Source organism: Nerophis ophidion, linkage group LG02 (genome assembly GCF_033978795.1).
Source record: "Nerophis ophidion isolate RoL-2023_Sa linkage group LG02, RoL_Noph_v1.0, whole genome shotgun sequence".
Classification (NCBI taxonomy): Eukaryota; Metazoa; Chordata; class Actinopteri; order Syngnathiformes; family Syngnathidae; genus Nerophis; species Nerophis ophidion.
Window position 1 is genome coordinate 49,178,254 of NC_084612.1, and position 24,038 is coordinate 49,202,291.

Sequence of the window (24,038 nt, forward strand, 5' to 3'; positions counted from 1 at the left end):
GTCTTGCCAACCAAAACTGTCCCACAGCATCCAGAACCTCAAGGATCTCATCCACCCCTGGGGCCTTGCCACCGAGGAACTTTTTAACTACCTCGGCAACCTCAGCCCCAGGTATAGGAGAGCCCACCACGGATTCCCCAGGCACTGCTTCCTCATGGGAAGACGTGTTGGGGGGATTGAGAAAGTCTTCAAAGTATTCCTTCCACCTATCCACAACATCCGCAGTTCAGGTCAGCAGATCACCATCCGCACCATACATGGTGTTGACAGTGTACTGCTTCCCCTTCCTGAGGCTGCGGATGGTGGTCCAGAATCGCTTCGAAACCGTCCGGAAGGCGTTTTCCATGGCTTCTCTGAACTCCTCCCATGTCTGAGTTTTTGCCTTCGCGACCGCTGAAGCTGTACACCGCTTGGCCCGTCGGTACCTGTCCGCTGCCTCCGGAGTCCTATGAGCCAAAAGAACCCGATAGGACTCCTTCTTCAGCTTGACGGCATCCCTCACTGCTGGTGTCCACCAACGGGTTCTAGGATTACTGCCCCGACAGGAACCAACTACCTTGCGGCCACAGCTCCAATCGGCCGCCTCGACTATAGCGGTGCAGAACCTGGTCCACTCGGACTCAATGTCCAGCACCTCCCTCGTGACATGTTCAAAGTTCTTCCGGAGGTGGGAATTGAAACTCTCTCTGACAGGAGACTCTGTCAGACATTCCCAACGGACCCTCACATCCTCCCCCACCATCGCAGCCAACTCACCACCAAGCGGTGATCGGTAGAAAGCTCCTCCCCTCTCTTTACCCGAGTGTCCAAAACATGAGGCCGCAAATCCAATGACACAACTATAAAGTCGATCATGGAACTGTGGCCTAGGGTGTCCTGGTGCCAAGTGCACATATGGTCACCATTATGTTTGAACATGGTGTTTGTTATGGACAAACTGTGACGAGCACAAAAGTCCAATAACAAAACACTTGGGTTCAGATCCTGACGGCCATTCTTCCCAATCACGCCTCTCCAGGTTTCACTGTCGTTGCCAAAATGAGCGTTGAATTCCCCCAGCAGAACAAGGGAATCACCCGGGGGAGCACTTTCCAGTACTACCTCGAGTGTACCCAAAAAGGGTGGGTACTCTGAACTGTTGTTTGGTGCGTAAGCACAAACAACAGTCAGGACTCGTCCCCCCCATCCATAGGCGGAGGGAGGCTACCCTTTTGTCCACTGGGTTGAACTCCAACGTGTAGGCTTTGAGCAGTGGGGGCAACAAGAATTTCCACCCCAGCCCGTCGCCTCTCACTGCCGGCAACGCCACAGTGGAAGAGAGTCCAGCCCCTCTCGAGAGAAGTGATACCATAGCCCTTGCTGTGCGTCGAAGTGAGTCTGACTACATCCAGCCGGAATTTCTCTACTTCGTGCACTAGTTCAGGCTCCTTCCCCTCCAGCGAGGTGACGTTCCACGTCCCAAGAGCTAGCTTCTGTAGCCGAGGATCAGACCGCCAAGTGCCCTGCCTTCAGCTGCCGCCCAGCTCACAATGCACCCGACCTCTATGGCCCCTGCTATGGGTGGTGAGCCCATTGAAGGGGTTACCCACGTTGCCTCTTCGGGCTGTGCCTGGCCGGGCCCCATGGGAACAGGCTAGGCGCTCGCCATCATGCCCCATCTCCGGGCCTGGCTCCAGAGGGGGTCCCGGTGACCCGCGTCCAGGCGAGGGAAATCTGAGTCCTTTGTTCGTGTTCATCATAGAGGTCTTAGAGCTGCTCTTTGTCTGGTCCCTCACCTAGGACCAATTTGCCTTGGGAGACCCTACATTTACACATTTGTTCAATAATCAATCAATCAATCACTGTTTACTTATATAGCCCTAAATCATTAGTGTAATACCACCTTAAATTTTGACAACCAAACAAGTATACGTTATTCAATAATACCACCTTAAATTTAGACAGCAAAACAATTACACACTTAATCAATAATACCACCTTAGATTTAGACAATCAAACATATCCACACTTATTCCATATTACCACCTTAAATTTAGATAAAACAATTGCACACTTTTTCACTTATACCACCTTAAACGTAGACAACCAAACAATTAAACACTTATTAAATAATACCACCTTAAATTTAGACAACCAAACAATTACACACTTATTCAATAATACCACCTTAAATTTAGAAAGCAAAACCATTGAACACTTATTCAATAATACCACCTTAAATTCAGACAACGCAACAATTATACACAATTCAATAATGTAACCTACATTTAGACAAAAAAAAATACACACTTCAATAATACCACCTCTAATTTAGAGAAAACAATTACACACCTATTCAATGATACCACCTTAGATTTAGACAACAAAACAATTACACACATATTCAATAATACCACCTTAAATTTTGACAACAAAACAAATACACACTTATTTAATAATACTACATTAAATTTAAATAACCAAACAATTACACACTTTTTCAATAATACCACTTAAAATGTATACAACAAAACAGTTACACACTTATTCAATAATACCACATTAACAACCACCCAATGACAGACGTATTCAATATTACCACCTTAAATTTAGTCAATAAAATAATTACACACTTATTCAACAACCATACAAACACTTATTGAACAATACCACATTAAATTTAGGCAACCAAACAATTATACACTTATTAAATAATACCACCTTAAATTTAGATAACAAAACAATTATACACTTATTCAATAATACTACATTAAATTTAAATAACCAAACAATTGATTACTTATTTAATAATACCACCTTAGATTCAGACAACAAAACAAATATACGCTATTCAATAATACCACCTTAAAATTACACAACAAAACAATTACACACTTGTTCAATAATACCACCTTAGATGTAGACAAATAAACAATTACACACTTATTCAATAATAACACCTTAAATTTAGACAACCAAACAATTTAACACTTATTCAATAATACCACCTTAAAATTAGACCACAAAAAAATTACACACTTAATGAATAATACCGCCTTAAATTTAGACAACCAAACAATTAAACAATTTTCAATAATACCACCTTAAATTTAGACAACCAAACAATTTAACACTTATTCCATAACACCACCTCAAATTTAGACGACAAAACAATGAAACACTTCATTTACACTCTTGTTCAATAATACTACCTTAGACAACAAAATATTACCCACTTATTTAATAATACCACCTTAAATTTAGACAACCCAACAACGACACACTTATTCAATAATGCCATCTTGAATTCGGACAACCAAACAACTAAACACCTGTTAAATAATACCACCTTAAACATAGACAACAAAACAATTCCACGTGTGTTCCATAATACCACCTTAAAACAATTACAAACGTATTCAATAATACTATCTTGAATTTAGACAACAAAACAATTACACACTTATTTAATAATACCACCTTAGATATAGACAACAAAACACTTATACACTTATTTAATAATCCGACCTTAGATGTATATAACAAAACAATTATACACTTATTCAATAATACCACTTTAAATTTAGACAACAAATCAATTGAACACTTATTCAATAGTACCACCTTAGATTTAGACAAGAAATCAATTACACACGTATTCAATAATACTTACTTAAATTTAGACAACAAAACAATTACACACTTATTCAATAATACCACCTTGAATTTAGACAGCAAAACCATTGAACACTTATTTAATAATACCACCTTAGATGCAGACAACACAACAATTATACACCATTCAATAATATAACCCAAATTTAGACAAAAAAAAAAATTACAAACTTGTTCAATAATACCACCTTTAATTTAGAGAAAACAATTACACACTTATTCAATAATACCACCTTAGATTCAGACAACACAACGATTATACACTATTCAATAATACAACCCAAATTTAGACAACAAAACAATTACACACTTATTCAATAATACTACATAAAATTTAAATAACCAAACAATTCCACACTTTTTCAATAATACCACTTAAAATTTAGACAACAAAACAGTTACACACTTATTCATTAATACCACATTAACAACCACACAATGACAGACGTATTCAATATTACCCTATCGGCTGGGGACATCTCTGCGCTGCTGATCCGCCTCCGCTTGGGTTTCCTGCTGGCTCCGCTGTGAACGGGACTCTCGCTGTTGTGTTGGATCCGCTTTGAACTGGACTCTCGCGACTGTGTTGGATCCATTATGGATTGAACTTTCACAGTATCATGTTAGACCCGCTCGTCATCCATTGCTTTCCTCCTCTCCAAGGTTCTCATAGTCATTATTGTCACCGACGTCCCACTGGGTCATTATTGTCACCGACGTCCCACTGGGTGTGAGTTTTCCTTGCCCTTATGTGGGCCTACCGAGGATGTCGTAGTGGTTCGTGTTGTGGTTTGTGCAGCCCTTTGAGACACTAGTGATTTAGGGCTATATAGTCAATAAAATAATTACACACTTATTCAACAATACCACATTAAATTTAGACAACCATACAAACACTTATTGAACAATACCACATTAAATTTAGGCAACCAACAATTATACACTTGTTAAATAATACCACCTTAAATTTAGATAACAAAACAATTATACACTTATTTAATAATATAACCCTAAATTTAGACAACAAAACAATTGATTACTTATTTAATAATACCACCTCAGATTCAGACAACAAAACAATTATATGCTATTCAATAATACCGCCTTAAAATTAGACAACAAAACAATTACACACTTGTTCAATAATACCACCTTAGATGTAGACAAACAAACAATTACACACTTGTTCAATAATACCACCTTAGATGTAGACAAACAAACAATTACACACTTGTTAAATAATAACACCTTAAATTCAGACAACAAATCAATTACACTCTTATTCAATAATACCACCTTAAATTTAGACAACAAAAAAATTACACACTTAATTAATAATACCGCCTTAAATTAAGACAACCAAACAATTAAACACTCATTCAATAATACCACCTTAAATTTGGACAACCAAACAATTAAACACTTATTCAATAACCAAAAAGTTATGTTGTTATTTTTAACTGTTTGATAACTATTAGTTTTTGCTTTTTTTATTTATTTTGTACTACTGACTTTATTATACATTTTGTTCATAATAACAGGGAATGAGGAAATCTTAGAGATATTTAACAGATACTGTTACATCTCCATCCTGTCTTTTGGTCACAGTTTTAACCAAAAATGTAATCATTCAATGATAGATACAGTTTATATGCAGTATCTTTCACATGATGTGTCAGACCCAGTATGTGCAAGAGTCTGTCATGAACAATGTGATTATGACTGGGCTTACATGTGTCAGAGCAGCTGAACACAGAGAAGGACAAAATGCTGCTGAGCCAACTTTCTGTAATCAGGGGGAGTAGATGAAAATATCAGCATCATCAATGCTGATATCCTGATCCAGTTATTCTGGATTTCTACGTGCACACCACGTTCGCAGCTAACCCTATACCTTAAATACATGTAAACATAGGAAACAACGGCAGAAAAAAGGTAAAAAAATTTGAATGTTCTGAATGAGAATACATTTTTCAAATAGGTCGAGAAATGGTGAACAAGTAAAACTTAGAATTGAGAAATGGTATTACAGAATTCCTGGAATTTTAGGTAAACCGGGAATTGTTCGAGTTCTAAAAACCAACTGTTTTTTTTGGTCCTGACAAAGAGGAATGTTTTGACGGTGGAATGATTAAAATGGGTTGAAAAGTGTGAAAGGAGTCGTCACACTAATAAAGGTTCCTGGAAATGTGTAGAACGTGGAAAAATGGTTGTTTGAATTTCCAGGATCTGCGATGAGGTGGCGACTTGTCCAGGGTATACTCCGCCTTCCGCCCGGATGCAGCTGAGATAGGCTCTAGTGACCCCCCGCGGCCGCAAAAGGGAAAAGCGGTAGGAAATGGATGGAATTTCCAGGATGAGTTGAATGTGTTGAAGGTAAAGGTTTGTTTTGGTTGAAAAATGTGGGAATTGTGGAAGTTTGAACAATGGATCATTCATTTCGAATTGGCACTTTTTTTCTCTGATTATTGTTGAAAGAAACCACACAATTCCAGAACAGACTGAATATTTTGAAGTTGGAACGGTTTGAATCGGAGAAAAAATGTGGAAGTTTGAAAAATGTCCCATGCTTTTCACTGGGATTTCATGAAAATTTGGGAATTTTGGGAACGAGAGAATTTTAAGGAAAATTTGAAAAAATTTGAATGTTCTGAATGAGTTGGTGTTGAAATTTTTCAAATCGGTTGACAAATGTTTAATTAGTAACATGTTGAATTGAGAATTGGTATTACGGAATTTCTGGAATTTTGGTAAAACCGGGAATTGTTCAAGTTTTTAAGCCAACTTGATTTTATGTCCTGACTAAGAAGAATGTTTTAACAGTGGAATGGTTGTAATGGGTTGAAAAATGTGAAAGGAGTCGTCACACTAATAAAGGTTCCTGGAAATGTGTTGAATGTGGAAAAATGGTTGTTTGAATTTCCAGGATGAGTTGAATGTGTTGAAGGTGTAAAGGTTTGTTTTGGTTGAACAATTTTGGTGTTGTGGAAGTTTGAAAAATGGATCATTCATTTCGAATTGGCAAAATGTCCCTAAAAACTGTACGTTGGAGTTCAACCCGGTGGACGAAAGGGTAGCCTCCCTCCGCCTTCGGGTGGGGGGACGGGTCCTGACTGTTGTTTGTGCTTATGCACCAGGCAGCAGTTCAGAGTACCCACCCTTTTTGGGAACACTCGAGGGCGTACTGGAAAGTGCTCCCCCGGGTGATTCCCTTGTCCTACTGGGAGACTTCAACGCTCACGTTGGCAACGACAGTGAAACCTGGAGAGGCGTGATTGGGAAGAATGGCCGCCCAGATCTGAACCCGAGTGGTGTTTTGTTATTGGACTTTTGTGCTCGTCACAGTTTGTCCATAACAAACACCATGTTCAAACATAAGGGTGTCCATATGTGCACTTGGCACCAGGACACCCTAGGCCGCAGTTCTATGATCGACTTTGTAGTTGTGTCATCGGATTTGCGGCCTCATGTTTTGGACAAACGGGTGAAGAGAGGGGCGGAGCTTTCTACCGATCACCACCTGGTGGTGAGTTGGCTGCGATGGTGGGGGAGGATGCCGGACAGACCTGGGAGGCCCAAACGCATTGTGAGGGTCTGCTGGGAACGTCTGGAAGAGTCTCCTGTCAGACAAATTTTCAATTCCCACCTCCAGAAGAACTTTGAACATGTCACGAGGGAGGTGCTGGACATTGAGTCCGAGTGGACCATGTTCCGCACCTCTATTGTCGAGGCGGCAGATCGGAGCTGTGGCCGCAAGGTAGTTGGTGCCTGTCGGGGCGGCAATCCTAAAACCCCTTGGTGGACACCAGCGGTGAGGGATGCCGTAGGGCTGAAGAAGGAGTCCTATCGGGTCCTTTTGGCTCATAGGACTCCGGAGGCAGTGGACAGGTACCGACAGGCCAAGCGGTGTGCAGCTTCAGCGGTCGCGGAGGCAAAAACTCGGACATGGGAAGAGTTCGGGGAAGCCATGGAAAACGACTTCCGGACGGCTTCGAAGCGATTCTGGACCACCGTCCGCCGCCTCAGGAAGGGGAAGCAGTGCACTATCAACACCGTGTATGGTGCGGATCGTGTTGTGCTGACCTCGACTGCGGATGTTGTGGATAGGTGGAAGGAATACTTCGAAGACCTCCTCAATCCCACCAACACGTCTTCCTATGAGGAAGCAGTGCCTGGGGAATCTGTGGTGGACTCTCCTATTTCTGGGGCTGAGGTCGCTGAGGTAGTTAAAAAGCTCCCAGGCCCCAGGGGTGGACGAGATCCGCCCGGAGTTCCTTAAGGCTCTGGATGCTGTGGGGCTGTCTTGGTTGACAAGACTTTGCAGCATCGCGTGGACATCGGGGGCGGTACCTCTGGATTGGCAGACCGGGGTGGTGGTTCCTCTCTTTAAGAAGGGGGACCGGAGGATGTGTTCCAACTATCGTGGGATCACACTCCTCAGCCTTCCCGGTAAGGTTTATTCAGGTGTACTGGAGAGGAGGCTACGTCGGATAGTCGAACCTCGGATTCAGGAGGAACAGTGTGGTTTTCGTCCTGGTCGTGGAACTGTGGACCAGCTCTATACTCTCGGCAGGGTTCTTGAGGGTGCATGGGAGTTTGCCCAACCAGTCTACATGTGCTTTGTGGACTTGGAGAAGGCATTCGACCATGTCCCTCGGGAAGTCCTGTGGGGAGTGCTCAGAGAATATGGGGTATCGGACTGTCTTATTGTGGCGGTCCGTTCCCTGTACGATCAGTGCCAGAGCTTGGTCCGCATTGCCGGCAGTAAGTCGAACACATTTCCAGTGAGGGTTGGACTCCGCCAAGGCTGTCCTTTGTCACCGATTCTGTTCATAACTTTTATGGACAGAATTTCTAGGCGCAGTCAAGGCGTTGAGGGGTTCCGGGTTGGTAACCGCAGGATTAGGTCTCTGCTTTTTGCAGATGATGTGGTCCTGATGGCTTCATCTGACCGGGATCTTCAGCTCTCGCTGGATCGGTTCGCAGCCGAGTGTGAAGCGACCGGAATGAGAATCAGCACCTCCAAGTCCGAGTCCATGGTTCTCGCCCGGAAAAGGGTGGAGTGCCATATCCAGGTTGGGGAGGAGACCCTGCCCCAAGTGGAGGCGAAGCTCTCAATTTACCGGTCGATCTACGTTCCCATCCTCACCTATGGTCATGAGCTTTGGGTCATGACCGAAAGGATAAGATCACGGGTACAAGCGGCCGAAATGAGTTTCCTCCGCCGTGTGGCGGGGCTCTCCCTTAGAGATAGGGTGAGAAGCTCTGCCATCCGGGAGGGACTCAAAGTAAAGCCGCTGCTCCTTCACATCGAGAGGAGCCAGATGAGGTGGTTCGGGCATCTGGTCAGGATGCCACCCGAACGCCTCCCTAGGGAGGTGTTTAGGGCACGTCCAACCGGTAGGAGGCCACGGGGAAGACCCAGGACACGTTGGGAAGACTATGTCTCCCGGCTGGCCTGGGAACGCCTCGGGATCCCCCGGGAAGAGCTAGACAAAGTGGCTGGGGAGAGGGAAGTCTGGGTTTCCCTGCTTAGGCTGTTGCCCCCGCGACCCGACCTCGGATAAGCGGAAGATGATGGATGGATGGATGGATAAAAACTGGGATATCTAGGAAATCCGGGATTTTTTTTTTTATAATTGTTGAAAGGGAGCACACAATTCCTGAACAGACTGAATTAATATTTTGAAGTTGGAATGGTTTGAATTGGAGGAAAAATATGGAAGTTTGAAAAATGTCCCATTCTTCTCAATGGGATTTCATGGACATTTGGGGGTTTTGGAAATGAGGGAATTTTTTTGAAAATTAAAAAAAAATTGAATGTTCTGAATGAGTTGGTGATGACATTTTTTCAAATCGGTTGAGAAATGTTGAATTAGTAACATGTTGAGTTGAGAAATGGTATTACGGAATTCCTGGAATTTTAGGCAAACCGGGAATTGCTCAAGTTCTTAAACCAACTTGTTTTTTTTTTGTCCTGACTAAGAGGAATGTTTTGAAGGAGGAACAATTGAAATGGGTTGAAAAATGTAAAAGGAGTCGTCACACTAATAAAGGTTCTTGGAAATTTTTGGAACATGGAAAAATGGTTGTTTGAATTTCCAGGATGATTTGAAAGTGTTGAAAGTAGAATGATTTGAATGGGTTGAATAATGTGGAAGTTTAAAAAATAGATAATTAATTTTGAATGGGTTAAATGTCCCTAAAAACTGGGAATTCAAGGAAATCCGGGAATTTAAAAAATATATAATTATGCATTCTAAATGGTAAATAAATATCTAAGAATTGAGCATTGATAGCAGTGAGATTGAGATCACGGTAGCAACGCTTCTGAACTTTGACCGTATTATTAGGTCAGTCATACTGGAAATATGTTAACATTAAATGTTTATTTATAGAGCCCTAAATTACAAGTGTCTCAAAGGGCTGCACAAGCCACAATGACATCCTCGGTTCAGATCCCACATAAGGGCAAGGAAAAACTAACAAACCCAGTGGTATGCAGTGGGGTCTATTTAAAGGCTAGAGTAAAGAAAATAGTTTTAGGATGGGACTTAAATGCTTTTAACTGTTACCGGGAGGGCGTTCCAGAGTACTAAAGCCCCAATAGAAAATGCTATATTGCTCGCAGACTTTTTGTCACAACATTGTAAAGAGATGTGCTGTTCATCATTCACAATCCTTATGTAAGACAAGAACACATAAGCTTGGCTTTTTTTATGCATTCTAAATGGTAAATAAATATCTAACAACTGAGTCAACAGATGGAGGGTCCTCTCATTATACTCTCTAAAAACATCCAGAAAGCGACATTGAATCTTCATCTAAACCAATTATGTGAGCGTCCCGTCGGTCGGCATCCCAACGAAAGTGGAAATATTACACCAAGTGTTTGTTTTATTTTAATTTATTATGGTTAGTTTGTGGGCTTCACGGTGGCAGAGGGGTTAGTGCGTCTGCCTCACAATATGAAGGTCCTGCAGTCCTGGGTTCAAATCCAGGCTCGGGATCTTTCTGTGTGGAGTTTGCATGTTCTCCCCGTGAATGCGTGGGTTCCCTCCGGGTACTCCGGCTTCCTCCCACCTCCAAAGACATGCACCTGGGGATAGGTTGATTGGCAACACTAAATTGGCCCTAGTGTGAAAATGTGAGTGTGAATGTTGTCTGTCTATCTGTGTTGGCCCTGCGATGAGGTGGCGACTTGTCCAGGGTGTACCCCGCCTTCCGCCCGATTGTAGCTGAGATAGGCGCCAGCGCCCCCCGCGACCCCGAAAGGGAATAAGCGGTAGAAAATGGATGGATGGATGGGTTAGTTTGTCACAAGAAAGCTACATCCGGCTTTTAAAAGGTATTGCTCATCCTTTTTGTGTTCGCATTCAAAAATATAAGGTTCTGGATCATAATTTGTGCCAAAGTAATCGTTGTTGGCTCTCAAAAAGTCTGCTTGATCAGCATTGTTGTTGATGGGGGCGGGATCTATGGTTCCTCCTCTGCGTCGGGCGATCACGTGACTGGCTACGTCATTATTTTTCAAAATGGCTCCGGAATCTCTGTGAGAGTGAGACTATTTTGATTACATCTATTTATTTGCAGACTTTGGAAGTATTTTGGTGTCAAACATCATATATACAGTTGTGGTCAAAAGTTTACATACACTTGTAAAGAACATAATGTCATAGCTGTCTTGACTTTCCAATCATTTCTATTATTTTTTGTGATAGAGTGATTGGAGCACATACTTGTTGGTCACAAATAACATTCATGAAGTTTGTTTCTTTTATGAATGTATTATGGGTCTACTGAACATGTGAGTAAATCTGCTGGGTCAAAAGTATACATACAGCAATGTTAATATTTGCTTACATGTCCCTTGGCAAGTTTCACTGCAAGCTTCTGGCAAGCTTCTGCTTGAATTTTTTGACCAATCCTCTTGACAAAATTGGTGCGGTTCAGCTAAATGTGTTTGGTTTTCTGACAGAGACTTCTTTCTTTAGCATTGTCCAAACATTTAAGTCAGGACGCTGGGAAGGCCATTCTGAAACCTTCATTCTAGCCTGTTTTAGCCATTCCTTTGCCACGTTTGACATGTGTTTGGGGTCATTGTCCTGTTGGAACACCCCAACTGCTCCCAAGACCCAACCTCCGGCTCAATTTTTGCTTAATCTGACATCACATGGACAAAGATAAGATAAAAATGGAGCTGTTTGGCCACAATACCTGGCAATATGTTTGGTGGAAAAAAGGTGTGGCCTTTAATCCCAGGAACACCACCCTACCGTCAAGCATGGTGGTGGTAGTATTAGGTTCTAAGCCTGTTTTGCTGCCAATGGAACTGGTGCTTTACAGAGAGTTAATGGGACAAGAGACAAGTCCTTGTCGGAAAACCAACAAATTTAGCTGAACCACACCAATTTTGTCAAGAGGAGTGGTCAAACCCAGAAGCTTGTGGATGGCAACCAAAAGCGCCTTACTGCAGTGAAACTTGCCAAGAGACATGCAACCAAATATATACATTGCTGTATGTATACTTTTGACTCAGCAGATTTGGTCACTGTAGAGGTTTCCCTGGGTTCTCTTGACGCTGACAGATCTTCAGTAGCCCGGTAGACAGTTTGAATCAAGTCTTTTATTGGCACAAACCCCAGGGGGTGGCTTGCTTTCCATTAATATATGGTTGACTTTCCAGTCCAGTGTGTCTCTCATTGTGCATGTCCGTGCGTTTGCTCACCAGCAACTCCAACCCCAACAACGTGTCTCGGATTCAGCTGTTGCTAAGGGTGACAGGTGATCACAAAACCATCTCCACCTGGGCAATCCACTAACCTGCCGCTGGCTTCGAGGCCGGTCCTTACACACCCCGCTCCGCAGCAGGCCTGCAGACCATGTCCCCCTCCACAGTCCTATAATAAATTCATAAAACAACCAAACTTAAGACAGCCATTACATTATTCTCTTTAATATACTACAGTGGGGCAAAAAATTATATGGTCAGCCACCGATTGTGCAAGTTCTCCCACTTAAAATGATGACAGAGGTCTGTAATTTTCATCATAGGTACAATGTGAATCCAGGAATTCACATTGTAGGAATGACCTGTAGAGAGCTGGGACCAAAGTAACAAAAGTTACTATCAGTAACGCACTACGCCGACAGGGAATCAAATCCTGCAGTGCCAGACGTGTCCCCCTGCTTAAGCCAGTGCCTGTCCAGGCCCGTCTGAAGTTTGCCAGAGAGCACATGGATGATACAGCAGAGGATTGGGAGAATGTCATGTGGTCAGATGAAACCAAAATAGAACTTTTTCGTATAAACTCAACTCGTCGTGTTTGGAGGAAGAAGAATACTGAGTTGCATCCCAAGAACACCATACCTACTGTGAAGCATGGGGGTGGAAACATCATGCTTTGGGGCTGTTTTTCTGCTAAGGGGACAGGACGACTGATCCGTGTTAAGGAAAGAATGAATGAGGCCATGTATCGTGAGATTTTGAGCCAAAACCTCCTTCCATCAGTGAGAGCTTTGAAGATGAAACGTGGCTGGGTCTTCCAGCATGACAATGATCCCAAACACACCGCCCGGGCAACAAAGGAGTGACTCCGTAAGAAGCATTTCAAAGTCCTGGAGTGGCCTAACCAGTCTCCAGACCTTAACCCCATAGAAAATCTGTGGAGGGAGTTGAAAGTCCGTGTTGCTCGGCGACAGACCCAAAACATCACTGCTCTCGAGAAGATCTGCATGGAGGAATGGGCCAAAATACCAGTTACTGTCTGTCCAAACCTGGTAAAGACCTATAGTAATCGTTTGACCTCTGTTATTGCCAAAAAAGGTTATACTACAAAGTATTGAGTTGAATTTTTGTTATTGACCAAATACTTATTTTCCACCATAATTTACAAATAAATTCTTTAAAATTCCTACAATGTGAATCCCTGGATTTTTTTTTCACATTCTCTCTCTCACAGTTGAAGTGCACCTATGATGAAAATTACAGACATCTGTCATCAGTTTAAGTGGGAGAACTTGCACAATCGGTGGCGGACTAAATACTTATTTGCCCCACTGCGGCAGGCCTGCAGACCACGCCCCCCTCCACAGTCACTTTTTCAGAAGACCCATAATGAATTCATAAAACAACCAAACTCAAAACAGCCATGACATTATGTTCTTTAATACACACTATGGCAATAGCCATCCCTACAGCAGTCTTCCTGATCCAGTTATTCTGGAATTCCAACTCACAGTACACGTCCGCAGCTAACCCTATACTTTAAATACATGTAAACACAGGAAACAACGGCAGAAAAATATGGTTAGCATTTTCTCGTAATTGCCGGTGCCCCGGAGGGGAACACAACACAACACAACAACATGTCAGAGCTTTCAAGCAGCTGGGAAAGGTTAGTTGGAAGAGGGCCAGACTTCTAAGCAGGATTCGGACTTGGGCGGCTTTGGAAGGTCACAACAGAGGTGTGATTGTGTGGTTGGTGCAAGGAGAGGGCCAGGAATCATTCAAGGACCTCGTTCTTGAAGAAAGGACGCTTTAAAAAGGGGGACTTTGAGGAATACATAACGCTGGTTGTTCACAACACACACAACTAGTCAGCAATACGGGTATTTTAAATATCTGTAGGCTGACAAAAATGATGATCTTATCAATAAGTGGAGCAAAACTATCGAACAGATTGCGTAGTTAACCTAGGTCATGTATTGTGTTTTTTTATATTTTGTATCTGCCTCCTCTCCAGCACTATTATTTATGGCCTGAGCTCTGTCTCTCTCACCTGTCTCTGATTGGCAATCTGAGCTCACCTGTTTCAGGAACCAATAAGATCATTCAGATTTGTTCCATGCATTGTCTAGCTTCTTAAAAAAATAAAAAAATAAACCAGTGTCGTTGGCACGTTGTGTGGGCAGATCTGTCAGCGATCCTTTGAATGGGATTGCGCTGAAAATCTAATTTCCCCTTGAGGGGTTAATAAAGTACTTCTGACTCTGAATCTGAATCTGAATTGGTAAATAAAAACAAAATTTCCAAAACATTGTCAACCTGAAATCAATTGAATTAACTGCAAAGACAAGATATTTAATGTTCACACTGAGAAACTTAGTTATTGTTTGCAAAATATTAGCTTATTTGGAATTTGATGCCTGCAACATGTTTAACAAAAGTTGGTACAAGTGGCAAAAAAACTTAGAAAGTTGAGGAATGCTCATCCGACACTTATTTGGAACATCCCACAGGTGAACAGGCTGATTGGGAACAGGTGGGTGCCATGGTTGGGTATGAAAGCAGCTTCCATGAAACGCTCAGTCGTTCACAAGTAAGTACGGGGTGAGGGTCACCACTTGGTCAACAAATGCGTGAGCAAATTGTTTAAGAACAAAATTTCTCAACCACCTAGTGCAAAGAATGTAGGGATTTCGCCATCGAAATCATCAAAAGGTTCAGAGAATCTGGAGAAATCACTGCACGTAAACGGCAAGGCTGAAAACCAACATTGAATGGGGGGTGTGAAACATTAAATAGCTTGTCTTTGCAGTCTATTCAATTTGAATATAAATTGAAAAGGATTTGCACATCACTGTATTCTGTTTTTATTTACAATTTACAAAACGTGCCAACTTCACCGGTTTTGGGTTTTGTGCTTCCTGTGCACTAATCCGAAGTGTTTTTGTTATTAATTACTTTTCTTTACCGGGACGTCGTCTCCTGTTTCCGCATTTAGGGGCCACAACTACTGCAATCATGAGATTTCGTAACAGAATGATCCCGCCAACAAGTGACCTCGCCGTGGCAACTATCTGCGACGTGGAGTCGGCTTCTTGGACCGAACACGTTCTGAAAAGACGTTGACGCCAGCTCTTCAAGCCAAACTCGCTCCGAGACCGATGCTCCGGCTTTCCAAGACCCAAACTGGCAATCAGTAACTATAGAATATTCTGTATTTAATCATTCTTTAACAATCTGTTTTTATTTTTCCCATTACAAAATAAGGAATATATTACAATTATTCATCATAATCTATCTACTTCCTCATCATACATTGTATTTATTGTATTCTGTTAGAAAAAGGTAACATATGAACATGTTAAACACGAAAAGTGAACAGATGATCAGCAATTGCTGAGACAAGGACTAAATAAGCTCTGCTTGGTCTTTCTCCTTTTTGGACATGAACTGTCTCAGTGTAAAGGCGATGTCCTGTAAGGAAGCTACACCCTAGCTTGTCAAAGATGATTGGAAAAACTCCCGTAGTATTGACTCAGAGGAACTCCCTTCAAAACTATCTCACTCCCTGGAACTATGATCATGGACAGTGCTGACTCGGCTTTCTCTGATGACTAATCAATAGGTTTGAGAAAGATTTTAAGGACTGCTTACGTCACGACTTGTGACGATGTGACCAAGAGTGTGCACCAATTTGAACTTCAACCCCATATTGGGTACAATATCTGACATTTGATGTCCCTGGCAATGTTTGATTTGGACCTCCAGAACAATTTTGTGGAAAACTAGATGAAGTGTGAATGCTCCAATGCTGAAGTTTAAGTGAAACGCTGACAGAATGTAGTATGCATGTAAGAATAGTTTAAATGTTGGAATAGTTTGAATGTTGACAACTTTGAATTTACAGGAAAACTGGAATTTGGTTTGGAACTTGGGAAAGTTGTAGTTTGAATGTCCAGGATGAGTGGAATGTGTTGGTGTTGGAATGGTTTGAATAGGTTGAAAAATGTGGGAATTGTGCAACTTGGAAAAATGTCCCATTAATTTAAATGAGAACTTTCTGGAAATTTGGGGAATATTCTGAAATTGATTAGGAGCATGAATGTCCTGAATGGGCTGAATTGGTTGGTGTTGGAATTGTTTAAGTCCGTCAAGAAATGTTGAAGTTTTTTGAATGAAAAATGGTATTACGGAATTTCGGAAAAAAAAGGGAATTTTTCAAGTCCTTAAAACAACCTGTTTTTTTTGTCCTGACTAAAAGGAATTTTTTGACGGCAGAACGGTTGAAATGGGTTGACAAATGTGAAAGGAGTTACCGCACTAATAAAGATTGGAAATAAGGTAAGAAAAAAAAAAAAAGGAATTCCTGCAAATGTGTTGAACGTGGAAAAATGGTTGTTTGAATTTCCAGGATGAGTTGAATGTGTTGAAGGTGGAATGATGAGTCGGTTGAAAAATGTGGGAATTGTGGAAGTTTGAAAAATGGATAATTCATTTCGAATAGGGAAAATGTCCCTAAAAACTGGGAATTCTAAAAAAATCTGGAATTTTTTTTATTTTTCTAACTGTGAAAAGGAGCATACAATTCCTGAAAATGTTGAACATTTGAAGCTGGAACAGTTCGAATTGTATACAAAATGTGGTAGTTGTGGAACTTGGCCCATTCTTTTTCGAAAGGATTTCATGGAATTTTGGGAATTTTGGGAAACGAGGGAATTTTTTGGAAAATACTAAAAAAATTTGAAAGTTCTGAATGAGTTGGTGTTAAAAAAAATTTCAAATCGGTCGAGAAATTTTGAATTAGTAACATGTTTTATTTATTACCCCGAATTGCCATAATTTCGGGAAAATCGGGAATTGTTCAAGTTCTTTAACCAACTTGTTTTTTTGTCCAGACAAAGAGGAATGTTTTGACAGTGGAATGGTTGAAATGGGTTGAAAAATGTGAAAGGAGTCGTCACACTAATACAGGTTCCTGGAAATGTGTTGAACGTAGAAAAATGTTTGTTTGAAATTCCAGGATGAGATGAATATGTTGAAGGTGGAATGGTTTGAATGGGTTGAAAAATGTGGAAATTGTGGAAGTTTGAAGTTTCCATAATTCATTTCGAATGGGCAAAATGTCCCACAAAAACTGGGAATTCTCGGAAATCCGGGAATTGTTTGGATAATTGTTGAAAGTGAGCACACAATTCCTGAACAGGATGAATATTTTGAAGTTGGAAAGGTTTGAATCGGATACAAATGTGGGAGTTGTGGAAGAGGAATGTTTTTTCAGTGGAACGGATGAAGTGGGTTGAAAAATGTGGAAGGAGTAGTCGCCAGAATAAAGGGTAAAAAAAAAAAGTTTGGGGAAAAAAAGGGAAATCTGGGAATTCCTGGAATTTTTTTGAATTTGGAAAAACAATGATACAATTTCCAGAATGGTGGAATGTGTTGAAGGTGGAATGGTATGAATAGGTTGAAAAATGTGGAAATAGTGGAAGCTCGAAAATTGGCCAATTCATTTTAAAGGGAAAAATGTCCCGGAAAAGCTGGAATTTTGGGAAATATGGGAATTTTGTGAATTTGACAAGGAAAAGCCTGCGATTCCTGAATAGGCTGAACAGTTTGAAGTTGGAACGGTTTGAATCGGGTGAAAAATGTGGAAGGTAGAGCGCGGAAAAATCTGGAGAAGAAGACTAAAAACTATATGTGTGAATGTTTTGGAGCAGTCACACAACAAATCTTTCAAATTGCATGGAAACATCAGAGGTTGATCCAAATAAAGGACTTTACAGTTCTAGTTTTTTTTATAAAGGGTACAACCCAAACCTGGTTCGTCTCTGTCCACAGACTGGCATTGGTCCGTGGTTTTAGAAGCAATGATATTTTTCCTTGTAATACCGTACATCAAATTTTATGCAAATGCGTATACATTTTTGAAATTACAGATGGTTATTTCATTTAAATGATATTATATAAAGGTCACTAGATGAATACTATCAGTTAAATAAAGTTTTCTCACTGGGGACGCTACAGAAAACTTGACAGACTTCTTTTCAGGATAACGGAAACGGGAAAGAATCTGAAACGATGACAGCAACTACACTCTTGGGAGTATGGGTTCTTAAAGGGTTCTTTGTAGGACTACGGGTTCCCATAAGAACCATTTCAACACTAAGAACCCTTTTTGCTACTGGCAAATCCTCACTCTCAAGTATAGAAATGTTCAGCCATGTTTCTAATCTCGCTTCCGAGCTAATGAGTGTTTGTTACGTTTCAGTTTGATGTTAAAGTTGACTTTACATGCTTATTTGTGTTTCACTGTATACATTGAACCTAATACAATTGTAATTTTTTGTGACAACACTGTCTAAAATGTCACCAAATGCCACAGACTTTTGAAAATTCCGCTCCGAATATCTTCGGCAATTTCCATAGATCCACGGCCAAAAGACGTAACGAGAGTAATGCTCCTACACTCTGACCGTATTATTAGAGCAGTCATACTGGAAATTTGCAAACATTGTAAAGAGATGTGGTGTTTATCATTTACAATCCTTATGTAAGACACAAACACAAATGATTGGGTTTTCTTATGAATTCTAAATCCTAAATAGATATCTAACAATTGGATCTCATTATACTCTCTAAAAACATCCAGAAAGTCCATTTACATGATTTGACACAAAAAATGCTAGTAACAGCAACTATTTTTTTTAACCCTTCGTGAGGATTGTGATTGATTCTTCTTTTAAACAGAATTATGTGAGCGTCCCGTCGGTCGGCATCCCAGCAAGAGTGGAAATATTTATATATATATATATATATATATATATATATATATATATATATATATATATATACACACACACACACATATATATATAAGCCCTATATATATATATATATATATATATATACACACACACAGGTGCTGGTCATATTATTCGAATATCATGAAAAAGTTGATTTATTTCATTATTTCCATTTAGAAAGTCAAACTTGTAGAATGTATACATTCATTCCAAACAGACTGATACATTTCAAGTGTTTTTTGCCAAAAAGGAGATGATTAGAGCTGACAACCAATGAAAACCCTATATTCAACATCTCAGAAAATTAGAATATGGTGAAAAGGTCAGATATTGAAGACACCTGGTGCCACACACTAATTAATTAACTAACTCAAAACACCTGGAAAAGTCTTTAAAGGGTCTCCCGTTTTGATTCTGTATGACACACAATCATGGTGAAGACTGCTGACTTGACAACTGTCCAAAAGATGACAATTGATACTTTAAAGAAGGAGGGCAAGACACAAAAGGTCATTGCCAAAGAGGTTGGGTGTTCCCAGAGCTCTGTGTCCAAGCACATTAATAGAGAGGCAAAGGGAAGACAAAGATGTGGTAGAAAAAAAGTGTACAAGCAAGAGGGATAACCGCGCCCTGGAGAGGATTGTCAAACAAAACCAATTCAAAAATGTGGGGGAGATCCACAAAGAGTGGACTTCAGCTGGAGTCAGTGCTTCAAGAACCACCACACACCGACGTATGCAAGATTTAGGCTTCAGCTGTCACAATCCTTGTGTAAAGCCACTCTTGAATAAGAGACAACGTCAAAAGCGTCTCGCCTGGGCTCAAGACAAAAAGGACTGGACTGCTGCTGAGTGGTCCAAAGTTATGTTTTCAGATGAAAGTAAATGTTGTATCTCCTTTGGAAATCAAGGTCCCAGAGTCTGGAGGAAGACAGGAGAGGCACAGAATCCACATTGCCTGAAGTCCAGGGTCAAATTTCCACAATCGGTAATGGTCTGGGATGCCATGTCATCTGTTGGTGTTGGTCCACTGTGTTTCCTGAGGTCTAGGGTCAATGCAGCAGTCTACCAGGAAGTTTTAGAACACTTTATGCTGCCTGCCGCGGACCAATTTTATGGAGGTGAAGATTTCATTTTCCAACATGACTTGGCACCTGCACATAGTGCCAAATCTACCAGTACCTGGTTTAAGGACCATGGTATCCCTGTTCTTGATTGGCCTTCAAACTCACCTGACCTTAACCCCATAGAAAACCTATGGGGTATTGTGAAGCGGAAGATGCGAGATGCCAGACCCAGCAATGCTGAAGGGCTAAAAGCCACTATTAAAGCAACCTGGGCTCTCATAACACCTGAGGAGTGCAACAGACTGGTCGACTCCATGCCACGCCGTATTGCTGCAGCAATTCAGGCAATAGGAGCTGCAACTAAGTATTGATTGCCGTACATGCGGAAACTTTCCATGTTCATACTTTTCAGTTGGCCCACATTTCTAAAAAATATTTTTTGGTACTAGTCGTAACTAATATTCAAATTTTCTGAGATACTGAATTTGGGATTTTCAGTAATTGTCAGTACTAATCATCAAAATTTAATGAAATAAACATTTCAAATATATCACTATGTGTGTAATGAATTGATTTAATATGTAAGTTTCACGTTCTGAATATAATTACTGAAATAAATCAACTTTTTCATGATATTCTAATAATATGAACAGCACCTATATATACAGTATATATATATATATATATATATATATATATATACACACATATACATATATATATATATATATATATATATATATATACACATATATATATATATATATATATATATATAAATATACACATACATATATATATATATATATATATATATATATATATATATATATATATAAATACAAAACTTGTTGCTCAACCTCTTTGGGTAAGGACTCAAAAGTATAAGTTCCTGTATCGTGTTTTTTCCTCAAAGTAATCATTGTTGGCTCTCACAAAGTCTGCTTTATTAGCATTGTTGTTAATTCTTCATCCAAACGAAATGATGTGAGCGTCCCGTCAGTCGGCATCCCAGTGAGAGTGGAACTTTTACGATAAGTGTTTGTTTTATTATGGTTAATTTGTATGTTTAGCATTTAGCAATGATGCTAATGGTATAGTGTCGTACTAAAGTTAAATCCATCACTCAGCTTCTAAAACTTGTTGCTCATCCTCTTTGTGCTCGGGCTTAAAAATATGAGTAACACATCTTGTGAATACATTGAGAACAGGAAGTGAACAAAAGTGTTAGCAACTGCTATGTAAAGGAAAAGGTGCAGGATTAAATAAGCTCTGATTCTTCCTGCTCCTTTTCGAACATGTTGAATAGAGAAACTGTAAATTGTGATGTATCATGTTGTATGCATGCATGTCTGATGTATCATGTTGTATCCATGCATGTTCCAAATAAAAATACACACAAAATCAAACATCACCTCTGTGTGTTGTAGGGTTGTACAGTACTATACTGCCTCTAAAAAAGTACCAAAATACATTTTCGTACCAATACCGGTACCAAAATATTGGTATGGAGACAGCCCTAGGTCAGACCAATGGTTAGTCTGTATTCAAAAGGTGCTTTTAATGTGTTTATTTTAGTTTTATACACAATACATGATAACTAAGTTTTAGTAGAGTACTATAATAGATTTCCAATAGCAGGTCACTCCCACATGGGTTGAAAAACAGCAGTGAAACATTCCTGTCACTCACACAAGCTTTGTTGTCACGGTTACAGACTTAAAATGTTGCCACAGGCTGTCTTTACAATTGAACTACCCCTCTCTCTCTTTACCCCACGCCCCAAAAAATGGAGTTAAGTTAAGTTAAGTAAACGGCAGAGTCCTCAAGATAAAGCCCTAAAGATATCCACCGCTGTGTAGGTTTATCTGTTTACGGGCAGGAGATGTTGACAATTAGCGCATATATAGCCCAAGCTATCGCTGTCTCCTGATAAGAACAACAACACCTGACCTACCACTTTTAGACGAGGTGCTGTTAGGTGGAGGTGGAAGACAGGTTCACATTTTACTCTTATAGAGTTTGACATCTGATTAAATCAAAGGATGATTAAAATGAATCCAGGTGTGCATTAGTTGACATTTTTCATAGTCTGCATCACATTGTCCTTAATTGACCTGATCAACGGATTCACTACTTGGCCTGGTTTGCACCGCACTTCAGATCGGATTTGTTTGCCCTCAAGTGATACGGACTGGATTAATTTTTTTGCCAATCTAAAACGCTCCAAAGCGCTTCAATTCTGATCTTTTCGTATCAGTTTCAGGCCACAGCACATCTTATTAAATGTAACTTCAGTCTAAACCGCAAAGCGTTCTGAATGAGACTTTTATGTAGTCTTTGGGCGAGTGGATAGTTCATCACAAAATCCATAATGGGCTATATGTAATCGATCCATATATATTATATGTATGTATAACATTATATATATACATAAGTATATATATTATATGTATGTATATATATATATATATATATATATGTGTGTGAATATATATATATGTGTATATATATATATATATATATATATATATTTATATATATGTATATATATATATATATATATATATATATATATATATATATATATATATATATATATATATATATATATATATATATATATATATACACATTCACCTTTATATACGTACATATACAAATTAAAGATTGATTCAGAGGCTCGCCAAACGATGTAATGGGTTATACTTGTATAGCGCTTTTCTACCTAAGCGCTTTGACACTATTTCCACATTCACCCATTCACATTCACACATTCACACACTGATGGCGGGAGCTACCATGCAAGGCCCTAACGCTGATGTACCCGTTCCCCTACTTAACGGTCACAAAAAGATTACAACCATCCCAAATATATTACACTGTATACATCCATCCATACTTCATATTACTTTACATTCTTGTAAAAAAAAAAAAACAGTCATTTTTAAGTTGTGGTGACTTTTCTTTTCTTTTGTAGTAGTAGTAGTAGTAGTAGCAACGTCCTTGTTCATTTACGGATTGAGGCCACATTGGGGCTACATTGACCACGAGAGTCTGCTAAAGTAAGACTGCCTGCTAAACAACTTTGCAACGATGGAACTGGGTCCCAAACAAAACCACCTGGGTCCGTTTCAGACATCCCCCTGCTAGTATAATGCCAGTTTTAAATATGATATATGTCTGTAATGGAATTACTCCCTCTAGGAAAAGGCATGGGAAGACTTTAAAGACAAGTCCAAGGTGCCTGTGCGCTTCAAAGAGCTGTCGACATGTAAATGGTCCTGCTTTGACTAGTCGACATTTCCATTGCCATGGTTTTGGGGACAAATTCTCCCGGCAAGAACCCGTTACCTTGTCCACTCCCATTGAGAGCGTGGACATCCCTCAGGGTTTTAGTAGTCAGGGCTGGGCATGGCTTGGCGTTAGCTCCCGCCAGTCAGTTACAGTCCAAATGTCTTGGCAAGAACAATGACAGGACAGCCTGCTGAGACCTTACCCCACCAAACATATCAGCCGTGAGCCAATGGAGAAGTCGGGACAAAGCGGTCATGTCCATCAGCCAGTGTCTAAACACACGAAAAGTTCTACAATCACCTACTCAGTGCCCTAGTGGTTAGAGTGTCCGCCTTGAGATCGGTAGGTTGTGAGTTAAAACCCAGGCCGAGTCATACCAAAGACCATAAAAAGGGGAGCCATTACATCCCTGCTTGGCATTCAGCATCAAGGGTTGGAATTGGGGGTTAAATCACCAAAAATGATTCCTGGGCACGGCACCGCTGCTGCTCAC